Source organism: Carettochelys insculpta, chromosome 10 (assembly GCF_033958435.1).
Source record: "Carettochelys insculpta isolate YL-2023 chromosome 10, ASM3395843v1, whole genome shotgun sequence".
NCBI lineage: Eukaryota > Metazoa > Chordata > Testudines > Carettochelyidae > Carettochelys > Carettochelys insculpta.
Genome location: NC_134146.1, coordinates 49,635,136 through 49,649,441, shown reverse-complemented (window position 1 = coordinate 49,649,441; position 14,306 = coordinate 49,635,136). Strand labels below are relative to the sequence as shown.

The following is a 14,306-nucleotide window of genomic DNA, read 5'->3' as shown; positions in this document are numbered from 1 at the left end:
GGTTCATGTTTCTATACGATCACGGCTCTTGTTTTAGTGATGTGAAAGTATGTGGTTTGCGCGGTACCCAGTTTCTTCTAATATTTGAGTTTCTGTTGTTATCTACCTACAATTTACAGTAAAGTGTCTTCTTTTTTCACTCTGCCCCAATCTCAAAATTAGACCGATTTTCATAACTAGAGTCCGTTACTCTGCACCAGACCTTTAATGAACTCCAATGTGCTAGCTGGCAACTTGAAGCCAGTCCAGTGGGTTATTCACTAATGCAACACACATTCCCAGAAGATCAGATTACTATTACTTGGCTAAATTAATGGCTTACACAGCAAGCTGGGTTCAGGTTTTTCTCCCCCTCCATATGCCAGCATTGCACCCATTCTCAGACATCAACTGGGAACAGCAGTTGCCATACCAGTTCAGACATGGGCCAGGATCAGCCGTAACTAATGCTTCAGGGAGTGGAGGAGAAAAACTTAAGAGCATTCAGCCCACTGTGCAATGATTTACATGGAGAGTGAGCACGTGTGCGAAATATTCCTTCCCATTGCTTGCATGACATTAGCGTAAGCCCTGAAGCAAGCAGTCTTCTCACCCTGGAGGCCTGGTCCTGAGCAGTGCTAAGAACCTGCAATTCCCAATTACTTTCACGTTCAGCAAGTCGTATGAACCAAGCTTTTACTCTGCATGCAAATATTCTTCATGGTCATAAAAATTTATGCCCCTTTTGGAATTAATTTAGCACTGACGGCATAACGGTGCATTACCTAATCATCCAGGCTGGCTGCAGCAAGATTAATTCAAGGAAGTTGGGACCCATATGTTTAACCTCCTTGCTGCACCTTGCACCAGCACCAGTAAGATGTGGCTGTTAGCCGACACACATAAGTCAGGCTCGGGTAGCCAGAGGCTCCTTGAAGGATAAACAAATGGAGTGAGACGTGTCCTAAGCAGGACACGATGGGTGTAGAATCCTTCACAAATGCAAGCCAAATGCTTTCCCCAATGCAGAAGTCACCTAACAGGAGAGGCCAGAAACACAATGAGGAGGGATAGCTCAGTGGTTTGAGCACTGGCCTGCTAAACCCAGGGTTGTGAGTTCAGCCTTTGAGGAGGTCATTTAGGGGTCTGAGGCAAATAGATTTTCTTTTTTTTCCCCCAAGAAAGATGTGGAGAAATTGGAAAGGGTCCAGAAAAGATCAACAAGAATGATCAAAAGTCTAGAGAATGTGACCTATAAAGGAAGGCTGAAAGAATTTGGCTTGTTTTGTTTGCAAAAAAGAAGATTGAGGGGGGACATGATAGCGGTTTTCAGGTATCTAAAAGGGCGTCATAAGGAGGAGGGAGAAAACTTGCCTGTCTTGGCCTCTGAGGATAGAACAAGAAGCAATGGGCTTAAACTGCAGCAAGGGAGGTTTAGGTTGGACATCAGGAAGAAGATCCTGACTGTCAGGGTGGTCAAACAGTGGAATAAATTGCCTAGGGAGGGTGTAGAATCTCCATCTCTGGAGATATTTAAGAACAGGTTAGATAAATGTCTCTCAGGGATGGTCTAGACAGTACTTGGTCCTGCTATGAAGGCAGGGGGCTGGACTCGATGACCTCTCAAGGTCCCTTCCAGCACTGGCGTTCTATGATTCTATGACACAGAAAAAGCCACGAAAAAGTTACCATCAAGTGAACTCATTTGGTTTTGTAACCGTCCACCAGCAGATGATGTGTTTGAAGGCAACAGGTAGTACACGTCGATCTTCTCCAGCCCAGCACTCTCTGGTCTAAAATCTTCTGTAATCCAGCATGAGTTTAGGTAGCCAGATGTCTATTTATCATGGGTGTCGCTAACATTCAAACAGTTCCATAGTTTGTTTGTAGCCACCACTCCTGGCCCTCAGTGTTCTGAGCAGTTATTTAGCTTCAATTTACCCCTAAACATCTTCCAAGAGCCCAGTAAGCAGTGCAAGTGTTGGTAATGCTGCTAGACAACACTGACCTCCCATGGCTCAACAAATTATCTAGTTTCGCACCAGTCAGGTCCCAAGGGTGTTGGACTAGAGAGGTCGAACCTGTACTGCTTATTTAGTATCAAGAGAACAGACAGGTGCAAACAGAAGCCCCTCAATTCTCACTTGTTTGGACCCTTGTGTCAATATTGCAGGCAGGCAAATTCAAGTTCTGACCAGGTCCCACACAATGCTCATCTGCACCATGCTCTGCTGCAGAAGTCCCAGCTGTCTCTTGGGAAGAAAAACGCCGTGTGGCTGAAAAGCTTGTCTCCTTCACCCAGAGAGGCTGGGCCAAAGAGATTACCTAATCCACATCACCTCTCCAATATCCTGGGACTGACATAGCTGCAGCTACACTGCACAGGTCTTACACCAGAATTGTAAACAGGGAACTGTTGTCAAATGGCTTAGAGTTCTCAAAGGGATCGACCGGTTCATGGCCCTTTGCCATTTAACATTTTTGTTAATGAACTGGAAGGAAACATAAAAACACCATTGATAACATGACACAAAAATGAAGGGAATGGGAAATAACCATGAGGATAAGTCACTAGTACACAGTGATCTGGATCACTTAGTAAACTGGGTGCAAGTCAACAATAGGCATTTTAACCTGGCTGAGTGAAAACATACACGCCTAGGAACAAAGAACAAAGGGGCCTCCTTACTGGAGGGACAACTCGATCCTGCAAATCAGCACTGCTGAAAAAGATTTCACAGTTGTGTTGTGTAATCAGAGGCACGGGAGCTGTCACAGATCCAGACTAACACGGCTACCCCTCCGATACATGAGGTCTCAGTGTGATTCTGTGGCCAAAGAGCTAATGCAATTCCCCGTACATAAAAAAGGAAGCAGCCGAGCTGGTTTTTATATTCAAATTCGGCACATTAACACATGGTTTAAACCGGGACGGGAACTTTCTGAGTCACTATAGGGGCTCGTCTGCATACTTGGCTTAATCTAATTCTTGACCTCTCCTCACCCCCCGCACCCCTTTACTCTCTGATTTGCTCACCTGGATTATCTTTTCCTGATTTGTCCTCCTTGCTTACTGTTTTTGGTTCTCTGTGTCTTAAATATTGAGTCTGTTCTGGTCTGGCTATGGTCTCAAGAAGTGGGTCTGTCCCACGAAAGCTCACCCAATAAACTATTTTGCTAGTCTTTAAAGTGCTACTTGACTGCTTTTTGTTTTGATAGTGTATAGACTAGCACAGCTTCCTCTCTGTTACTAAGGGACCCTTGAGTGGAAGTAGAGAGGTTATTTTACCTTTGTATTTGGCTTTGGCGAACAGCTGCTGGAATACAGTGTCCTGGTCTGGCTGGAGCCCACAGTTCAAGAGGGATGTTGATAAACTGGAGAGAATTCACAGAAGCACCACGAGAACAATTAAATGATTAGAAAAGACATCGTACAGAAAGCCTCAAAAACCTCAGCCTATTTAATTTAACAAAGAAAGACTGGGTGATGATTACAATCTCTAAGTAGCCAGGGCAGCTTTCCCTGTCAGCTGAACACTTGGGCAGCCTCCCATGAGAGTGTCAGGTGCTGCCCAGCTGATTAGCAAAGCTCCAACAGCCATCCATAGCTGGCAACATGTGTTTCTATTGGTGGTGCACATCGGGACATGCCTCGGCACACATAAAACTTATTCTGTACACAGATGGAAAGAATTAGAGGGGGTACAAACATTTAACAGTAGGTTCCTAACACTAGCAGAGAGAGGTCTAATGGCATCCAATGACTGAAAGTTGAAGTAACTCAAATTCAGACTGGAAATCATTCACGCATCTTGAACAGCGAGTATAACTGAGCAACAGAATAATTTACTGCCAGTCATGCTGGATTCTCTGTTGCTGACCATTTTTAAGACAAGATTGGGTGTTTTTCTAAAGCTCTGCTCAAAGAGCTATTTCGGGGAGGTCCTTGGACCTGTGTCATGCAGGAGGTCGAACTGGATGGTCAGAATGGTCTCTTCCAGCATTGCGATCTGTCAACCTCTGAAAACACGATACAGGCCTGGCAGCAGCTCCAAGTGACCTGGGTGCAAACAACAATTCATGCCTCTTTTAGCAAGAATTTGAAAAAATCATCTTCAATTAGACAGGTCTGCCTGGCTCAGATTTGTGATCAGACACAATGCACGATACAGCGTGATTGGAGAAATACTGTTACCAGCTAGCTGCACAATTTCTTCCTTCAGTGTCCTTCATAAGCCTCAGATGTCAGCCTTGCCAGCAGCAATAATGCAAGTAAGACAACTAAGTACATTAATGAGGGGACCCACCGTGCACCATATTACTTATCGTACCCTCCAGTACGCTAGGTTATAAATTGCATTTTGATAATCCCAGCTGCCCTCCCCTGACAAGCCAGCGCCAATGTTTAATGCTGCATTTAATCCCTGGATAATGCTACATCGCTTCTAACTGTGCCCAGCAACAAATCAAAATGACCTTCAAAGGGTTGGTGTCAGGCCCAGCTTATATATTTCCCAACCAGAAGTTGGCTGATTGCATGAGCTTACTCCTAACAGGTCAGCCTTGGAAGCTGAGCTGGAAGATGAATGCCTGACAGACCCAGAAGCAGCCTGGATTGAGATGAGACCGCCAATACCATGCTGTTATTGGGCAGGTAGAGCTGGGGAGGGTGAACATCCGTTTTAATCATTGCTGCTCAGAATCTTCATTGTCACCCTTGGCCCCGCTGTGTTGCTGTTGCGCACATTGCTGTCTCAGGCCCATACGCAGGGGCGGTGTGAAGGGTGCAAAAGCACTCCTCCCTCATGTCCAGTTTCTCTTCCTTCCTCCCTGCTGCACTGTGCAGGGGGAGCTTGCAGGTCATGACGGAGGACCCCATAGCACCCTGCAAGCTGTAGTTCCTTGGCCAGCTCCCTGACTAGAGAGCTGGGCATGGAGCAGGGAAGGAACCATATTTCCTAGCATGCCCTTGGCTGCTAGCAACAGGAAAGAGACAGCTGTGAACTTCCAATCATGAAGACAAGTTTGCTGTTACCTAAAATCTATTTCATTACCACAAGCCTACAGATAGTCTTAACTGAAAAACTCTGCAGATCAAGAGTGGAATATTTCGGGATATTTTTTTTCACTTACATATTACAGCAAGATCCCAGAAGGTAATTTCTATAAAACCTTTATTACTGTATAAATTTTCAGTATCGTATAACAAGATCATTTTACCAGTCACTGTTTCCTATCAAGCTTTTCATTCTGACATCTCTTATGCACAGTCATTGCACGACTATTTTGAACTATTCTATGTTTAAAAAAATTGTGTTCCACATTTACAAAAAAAAAAAAAAAAGCAGCACCCTCCACCGAAATCCCTGTGGATGGGCCTGTGTCTCAATACTGCTGCATGAAGAGGCTGGGTGAGTGCCCCCATGCATTCCAGAGTGCAGCACTCAGTAACCGGAAGGGAAAGCAGGGCCAAGGGAGAAATGGCGCTGCAAAACGAAATGGTGACTGAAACTGGGCCTACTGCTCTGGCTAGCTCAGATGGGGTGAAAGTATTTCCACCTCAGACACAGCAGATACTGGGGGGAGGCGGGAACCGTGGGGAAAGCCCATGCCCTCACAAAGGAAATAAAAGGCTGCAAATCTCAACCAGGCAGATCAACGTTGCTGTCGGAAACAACAAGGACCAAATGGCTCAATGTACTTAATGGCTGTAATTAGGAAACCCCTGAGGTTAAATCTTCATTGAGTAGATTCACAGGTTATATACAGGGGAATCTTAACAATACAGTGTGCAACAATCACATTTACAGATGTGGGGAAATGGAAAAGGGGCATCATAGGGAAACCAAGTTGTAAGCCTCTGCCCAACGTGCTGACCAATCCTGTCTCATTGTTTCCTTGTACTCCCCTTGTCTGCATGCATCTCTCTGCTGTCACTTGGTGCATACTTAGAGGGTAAGCTCTTGAGGGCAGGCACCCTCTTTTGTGTGTTTGTACACTGCCTGGCGCAATGGGGTCCATAACTGGGGCTCAGTGGAACTACCACAATATTATGTTGGCTATGGTAGTCCCTCAAAGCCCCAACCAAGATCAAGGCCTTACTGTACTCAGTGTTGCTAAAAAACAGAAGCTCAAGTAGTTCCTTCTGCCTGGCAGCAGCAGTAAGTTCTTAGACTCTTTCGTGGACCCAGTCAGCATAGGGCAGCAAGGACCCATAATGTGCTAGCATGGGTTACAAAGAAGAATCCCTGAAACCAGTACATGGCATCTATCACCATGGTGAGTGCTATTATTAAATGGCAACTTATGAAGTTTTTTACAATTTTGATTGTGTGAAAGAGGCACCCTTCCAACAAAAAAAAAAATCACTGTCTTCCTTCTGGGGAGGTGCAAGAGAAACTTGTGGCCAAGTTAGAGACTTTATTTTCCCATTTTGAGATAGAAAATCTGACTTGTTTCTGCTTACTGAGAAACAAACGGAAAGTGGTTTGAGGACATCGTTACAGGGCGGTACACATTTCCCTCTCCCACGAAACTGACCACCGTCTCAGGAGGACCATAAATGTACTTTTAATTTTAGTTCCCTAGAAAGTAAGTATAAGGAATCCCACTGGTACAACCACAAGTGCCACAGCCCCAATGCTTCCATTTTATTCCGCTCCTGGTAGAATCTAGTACTTGAAAGCTCCAACAGTCTTCTCAGATAGGGTAAGTTTCTGCCAGCCCACAAAAGGCCTAGATGGATCATTGGCATAGGCCTGGCATGACTTTGATGGAACCAGCACAGATCACTACTGGGCATAAAGGGACTATCTGTCTGAGCTGTTAGGGCAAAAGCACTCTTCTGTCTGTTTCGCTTGGTTTTGTAATTGCTCCTTGTAGCTGAAAGACACCAGGAGACAAGTACCTCCTTTCTTCAGAGGGCAATTTACTTGTGTGTGGGCTGCCATGTCCTGCAGGAATAGCCCAGGGCAAAGACTTGCTCTGGGATCTCTCTAGGGTACATTAAACATCAGGGGACCCCGATTCCAGGATATCAGACACCCTCTCACTTCCTCCCCATGCACTGCAGTCAGGGAGAATGAAACCGGCTCTGATTTTCAAGGGATCCTAACCCCTAAGCATCCAAATTTTAAGAGACAGATTTTGGGTGCCCATGTCAAGTCGGGTTTTCTGGCACCTGTTGACTTCTGCCTTGGCCGTGAGGCAGGGGAAACCACATCAAGTTGGGCTCCCAAACCCCAGAACCGCTCAGAATCAGAGACACCACATGGAAAAGCTTCTGGCCCTTAGCCTCCCTGTCCTAGATTACAAAATGGAACCCTTCCCCCCTTCCTCTGATAAAGGAGAAATGCAGGGGGGCCACACAAATACCATTCTATTTCCTCGCTCTCATGCATCAGCATGATGCTAGGACAGGAGGCTTTTCACAGCTTTCCGGTTGGATTTGCTAAGGCCATTTCTGTTTAATTTTCAACTTTTTTCAAAAAAATAAAACATCCATTTGGGGGTCAAAAGGCCTTGATGCTGTGCTTTTAACAGCAGGGCTTACTGTGGTGCAGCACCGCAGCAAAGATGCTTCTGCACTGACTGGAGAGCTTTTGCTATCAGTGAAGTTAATTCATCTGCATTTCTCCCGTCAACAGAGTGCTGTCTACACTAGGGGTCAGGCCGGTATAACTACACTGGTCACAGTGTGTATTTTTCACACCTCTGATTGATGTGGTTTTACTGAAGTATGTCTGTTGTATAGACCTGAACTTAGTTTTCATCTCCACCTCGTCTGCCTCTAGATCAGTCACAGCGATATTCTTTGGACAGTCTTGTCATTTGGATTTGCCTAGGAATGTGTGAGTAAATGACTCATACGAGATAGAGGTGTATGCACAGCTAATTACAATTAGCTGCTTTTAGCAAATATCAAGCTTACAAACACACACCCTGCACTGATAAAAGCAAAATCAAAAAAGCAAGACACTTAAATATACCAGGCAGTCATTCCAAAAATAACTTTATCCACACACAAATGACAAAGCAGTTTCAACAAAGCACGAAGGATCAAATCCAGAAATCTTTACCTCAAACAACTCTCTTCCACTGAACTGCTCAGTAAAATGAGGCAGGCTGATTTGTTGGCTGTTGCCACAGCACAGAGCTAGCTGCAACTGGGAAGCACTGAATATTTATACACTCTTGTGCTTTGGAGGAAAGGGCACAAAAAGAAACCAAGTTATCCGTATGATGCCAATCATGTTACAAACCTTATATTTTAAAATACAAATTGGAGAATGTATGTCTCTCTTTAAAACAAGAATACCTTCCCCTGGAATCTGATGAGAATCTGAAGGAGACATCACTCTGTGTAGATATTCAGATATCATAGTGATATGGACCAGAAATTACCAGTACAGATATCTGTGGGGAAGGAAAACAAAGCAGGGAAAAAATGGCTGAAAATGTGGATATACGATAATTTCCTGTAGTGTCTTCGGGGAAATCTTGATGTATTAAGTGTATGTACCATTGTGGGCCAGAGATTTTACGTAATTACATGGAGGAGGGTGGTCATAGCCTTCCAGGAATTCAGAAAAGTGATTCACTCAGTCTAACACTTCCAGAGAGGTACTGTCATTGAGAGGCTTGAATGTGCAGTTTCAAACCGGATTCTCCATTGACCAGCAAAGAAAATGAATAGTCTGAGTCCAATCTGTCTCAGGGACCTCCTTCTGTTCCAACAAATAGACAGGACCTGTCCAAGGGGAATCCAAGCCTTCACCAGAAGGGCTGGATGGTCCTTGGCCTACTGAGACCTCAAAAGATTAGTGAGAGACCTCTGGGAAGATTTAGCAGGCATATACAACTCTGTCTCTTTTCTCAAATGCTTTCACCATAAGAATAAATGTGCTTACTTATAAAGTGTTGCAGGGGGAACTTGTGACTACTGGCAATCAGACTACTCATAGCCTTAGAAGAAAAGCCAAGTGTAGATACCAACCCCTTTTAGGCAGTTGGTTTGCTGGGGATATCTCAGCATAATCAGCAGCAATAAGTTTGTTTGCTCTTTCTAGAGTACAGCCGACAGGTCTTTCCCTTCCAACTATTTCTTCAGAAAGATGTAAGGTGGGGGATGCCAGAGCTATCTCGTGCACGGTACTTCTTTACAGTACATATTTACAGAGCAAGAGCACATCCAAGGATTCATCTCCCAGTTCATGTCTTCGTGGAAGGTGTACACACCGCTTCACTGCCCTAGACTGAGTGACAGTCATGTCAGAGCTAGCTGGGATATCAGACCTTGAGAAGACAGAAGTGAATGATATGGGAATGGGAGACCTCCCAGAGAAAGCTCCCAGGCTGCCCCAGGGAATGTTGCTTGGATTTAAATAAAAAAGTGCCCTCCCTCTGAATCAACGTTGACTCAATTCCCAGATCCAGTGTTGTGCTTTTCTCACCCAGAATACAGTAGCACAAGTCCTGACTGCACGCGGTTATGAAAGAGCTCAGTATTTTCTGCAAGCACAGAGCTGTTTGCCATAGTATCGTGGCCCTCTTCCAACCCTGTAATTGCATTCCACCTACCTACACAGCAGTTTCAACTGGATACAGTCTTACCCTTAACCTCCTGTACAAAAACATCATTGCACACTGCTGTGTCACACGGTCGCCACGTTCCATCCCAGAGGTGAGGGACGCAGTCGCTATAGACATAGCTGGGATAAAATATACAATATGAAGGGAAGATATTCTTCTAGTTTGACAGATGACTGCCATGGGCCTTCTTGCAGCATGTCAAAGGCCCAGCAATGCTCTCCTCCAACTCCTGAGAGGGTGCAAGATGGAGGCAGTTGCTACACCGAGAGAAAACCCTCATCACCACTTACTGGAAGATCATTCTCTTGTCCAAGCACGACTGTCTTCCTTCCCCAGGTGGAGGTAATCTTTTGGTACTCGCCCATTCACGTTCACGTGACTCCTACATATGAACAATGAGCCGATGCAGCGAAAGAGCCAGAAATCCAACCCTCACACAATTCCTCCATCTCGTGGTCAGGCTTCTAAGACACGGCGCTCACTTTTGTAGCAGCAGTAATAAGTCCGGGGTGCACATTAAATATCCATTTAATTTGTGAACTGAATTGAAAGGGAGAAGAGACTCGGGTAGGAAGAAACGTCTGCACCACAAGCACCGGCTGCTCTTAAGGTTAAAGACACAGAAATAAGCACTGAAACTTCCCCCACTACTTAATGTTCTCCTGCACCACGGCACATCACTCAGTTACCCTGTGCCTCAGTTTCTCCAGCTGTAAAATGGGAGCGATGGAGCCTCTGCTACTTGGTGAGGCGTTGCAATGCACAGTTAATGGAGGTCTGTTAAATGCTCTGAGACCCTGAAGCAGAAGACTAAAGGACTACTCTTAAAAACCTAAGAAGAGAGGCTAGCACCTGAATGGTTCCGAAGCCATCATTAACAACGCACCTGAGAAGCATGGCAGCAGATGAAACAAGATTTAGGCAAACTGGCCAGACAGGAGCTGTGCTTTATCTGTCGTAGCTAAACATAAGCACAGCTCTACTGGGTCACACCAATGGTCCAGCTAGCCCTGTATCCTGTCTACCAACCACAGCCACTGCCAGAGGCTTTAGGGAGAATGAACAGACCAGGGTGATACCTGAGTGATCCACCCCATCAGCTAGACTCAGCGCCCGGAAGCCAGAGGTTTAGGAACAGACAGAGCATGGAGTTGTGTCCCGGACCTTCCTGAGTTAATAGCCACTGATGGAACTCTCCTCCAGACTTCGCTAACTCTTCCTTGAACCCAGTTATACTTTTAGCCTTCACAACATCCCCTGGCAATGAGTTCCAGAGGAAAACTGGGTGTGGGGAAAAGAATTCTCAGAGAAGGAGCTGCCTTCCACAACGCCACAGGCCCTTAAAAAATAACTTTATATAGATTCAGTCTCCTCTCCCACTCCCCTCAGCAGTAACAATAAGCTCTTGGGTTTGCCAGCTCCTCCTCCAGTGTGGTTGGAAGCTTTCTAGTAACACTAACCCCGAGTGTGGAATGAAGTGCTCACAAACTCCCTTACTGGAAGCCTTTCCTTGCGCATTACTCAGATGACTTAAATACACCCGCTTGCTTCATTAAAGTTTCATTGCAGGGCACGTGACTGGGTTTTACCGGATACTTAATCAAAGAGGAGAGAAGTGTTTGTGTACAAAGCACTCACGTGCAAAGACCCTATCCAGCTTTTCCTTTTTCTTTAAGTACCCACTGTTGATTCCCTTCCCTTCCATCTGTCAGCATTATCAGACTGCAGTAAAGAAGCATGAAAACAGCCACAAAGTGCACATAAAGCACCTCGGAGAACAACTGGCCACAGTTCACTAACCCTGCCTGTCTCCTGATTATCCAGACAAAAATTAAATGTGAAATCCCACAGCCACCGCAACATTTGCTACATCACTGCTAGCATTGACCTCGATGATCACTTCGCCGCTATGTACTCTGCACATCTGGGTTTGGCTGATGCTGTTATTATACATGTCTCTATGCAAAACAAAACAGCAACAACGGAAGCGAATGCAGGAATAAACTATCCAAAGCCCTGGTTTTTGCCTCCTCACCAATCCACATCCAATTCACTCTGTGCTTTCCTTTCGATACACAGATACATTTGAGGTTTCATACAATTTCAAGCTATTTGCTTTCCTGTTTGCCCAGGGCTCTAAAATCATCTTTACTGCCCTTCCACTATTAAAACTTGTCCACTTTGCTATTTTAGGGGCCAGATCCGCAGCAGATGTAAACTGACATTGTCTCACTGACTTTAGAGAAGTTATGACAGTTTACAGCAGCTAAGAATCTGGCCCTGATCTCAAGATTTTATGCAATATAGTATTTTCTCCTTCTCGTGCATTTCACCCTCCGAGATGGAAACCGGGAATGGGAGCTCAGTGTATAATCGGATGAGAAACAACAGGCAGTTATATCACACAGCGCTGCAAGGTCTGCTAAGTGCGTCTAAAATGAAATTGCAGCTATTTAAAATCATAACAAAGAATGTACCAGGCAGTACCTGCACACTTGTTCAGAGGCATCCATCACTCTTGGTCAGTGGTGTGTGCTGGCATCCTGGACTGCCAAGGCACTGTCAATATGTGAAAACATCCTAATCACAGAAAATGTGGGTCACATGTCAGAAATGTTACCAGAGCAGCACAGAATAGTAGGTTACCAGCTGAGTCAAAACTCTGCTGTGCCATTCCTGCTCTCTCTCTCATTGCATGGGATGCCATGCAGAATGTTTTTAAATGGTTTGCCCTTGGTTGAGCAGAGAGGGGAAGAGTGGGTGTGCCACTTCTCTGAGACAGGTAAATTGATATGGCAAAAACTGATTCATGCATATTTTAAGCGGGAGGGTGAGAGAAGATGATCAACCCTCATTCAACATAAATGTGTGTCTGGGTAGTACTGATGGGTGAGTCACCATACAGAGCTCACACTAGTGCTACATTTACACTTGCCTGGAAGATCGACTCACACAGGGGGATCGGCCAGAGCAACTCGATCTTCTGGGGGCTCGGTTCTGCTCATCCGGTAGGAACATGCAAAATTAACTGCAGTCAACCCCCCATACTCTTTGTGAGACAGGAGGAGTCGGGGAGGTCAATGGGAGAAACCCTCCCGTTGACCTTCTTCAGTAAAAATGGCCAAGTAAGCCGAGAGCAGACATGTCGACCCTAGCTGTGCAATTGCCATAGCTAGAATTGCATATCTGCAGTTGACTTACTTTGCCTAGTGTAGATATGGCCTTAGCCCCAGTAATTCCCCAACTTACGCGGGTCAAAGTTACAGGGATCCAGAGATACACGGATACAATAAGGTCTCAGAATCCAGAGTACACAACCCCGCTCTTATGTGGCTGACCCCGATTCATGAACTAATTCTTTATGCGGCTTCACGATGCACCAAACTCACTTCAATGCGAGTTTCGCGCAACGTGAAGACACATGGCTGTCAGCCTGCCTAGCTTCCCACAGCTGCGGGCAGCTAGGTTGGCTAAGAGCCCCTTCCCCCTGCCAAGGCACTGCTCTGGGAAGGTAGGGGGAAGGCTTTTAGCCCGCCTAGCTGCCTGCCCCACAGGCAGCCAGGCAAGCTAAAATCCCCTACCCCCTGCTCCCCAGAGCAGTGACGCTTGACAGATGCGCCGGTTCACCCCACTAACCCCCTGCCGGCTCAACCCCCCACACCTGTGGCCCCAGTTCACACCCCACCACATGCCCTGCCTCTTCTCCCCCAGCGGGGGAAGGCCTCCAGTTGCACATGGCAGAGGGGGCAGGGCTTCAGCCCCTGCAGACCTGGCTCCAACCCCTATGTCCCAACCCCTTCCGGACCCAACCCTGCACAGCTGGCTCAGCATACATGGGGCTCCAACCCCCCCCGTAAGCACCCTGACCCAGCGCTCCCCCAGCAAATCCCTCCCCACTGGATTCCTGGATCCCAGCTCCCCCACTCAACCACCCCGCCATGGTGCATCCCCCCCATTTAACCCACCCACCCAGCTCAACCGCTCCCTCCAGGGGCCCCAGCTCACCCCACCACACATGGGGGTCCAGCTGTCAGCCACCACCAGTGTGTGCAGAGGCTCTAACCCCACTGCCAGCTCAACCCACCCCCATCCCAGTTCACCCCCGTTCAACCCCCCTTCCACCCAGTTCAACCTTCCCCCAGCACGTGCTGGGCTCCCAGCTGCCAGCGCGAGCAGGGCTCCAGCTGTCAGCAGCTGCAGGCACACGAGGCTCTACCCTCCCCACCAGCTAACCCACCCTACCATGGTTCAAACCATTCAACCTCCCCTTCAGGCACCATGGCCCCATGCTCACACACCCCCCACCCCCAGCACACAGAACTCCACCTTCAACCTGCACCCAGAGCTCCCTGCAGGCATGTGGAGGGCTCCAGCTCCAACTCCCCTACCCACCACCCCCATGGCCCCAGATCCAACCACGTGGCCGGGCTCAACCCCCGCCCCAACCCCCTGCATGTCCCAACTCAACTTCACCCTCCCATCCCCGCCCCAGCCCCCTGCATGCCCCAACTCAGCTGCATCCTCCCACCCCGCCCCCCCCGCCGCCCTAACCCACCCTAGGCCTAACCCCTGTGCCCCCTCCCAGGGCCCCAACCCATCCCACGACCCCTCCCCAACTTACGCAGCTTTCAATTTACATGGCGACCTTCAGAACAAATTAACCATGTAAGTTGGAGACTTACTATAAGCTCTTCGGGACACAGACTTTTTTTTTTTTGCTAGGTGCATATACCATG

General features: G+C 47.0%; 1 protein-coding gene across 29 annotated transcripts in view; it reads right to left on the bottom strand.

The window, feature by feature from the left end:
* The window catches only part of LPP (LIM domain containing preferred translocation partner in lipoma), a 456,239-nt gene that overhangs the window by 340,667 nt on the left and 101,266 nt on the right, over positions 1–14,306 (bottom strand). For 2 of the 29 annotated variants that reach the window (XM_075004775.1, XM_075004772.1), the window contains exon 2: positions 3,269–3,354. The exons of the other annotated variants lie outside the window; for them this stretch is intronic. The gene's annotated coding sequence lies outside the window, so the exon portion shown is untranslated. The remainder of the gene's footprint in view (positions 1–3,268; positions 3,355–14,306) is intronic. 29 annotated transcript variants of the gene reach the window in all.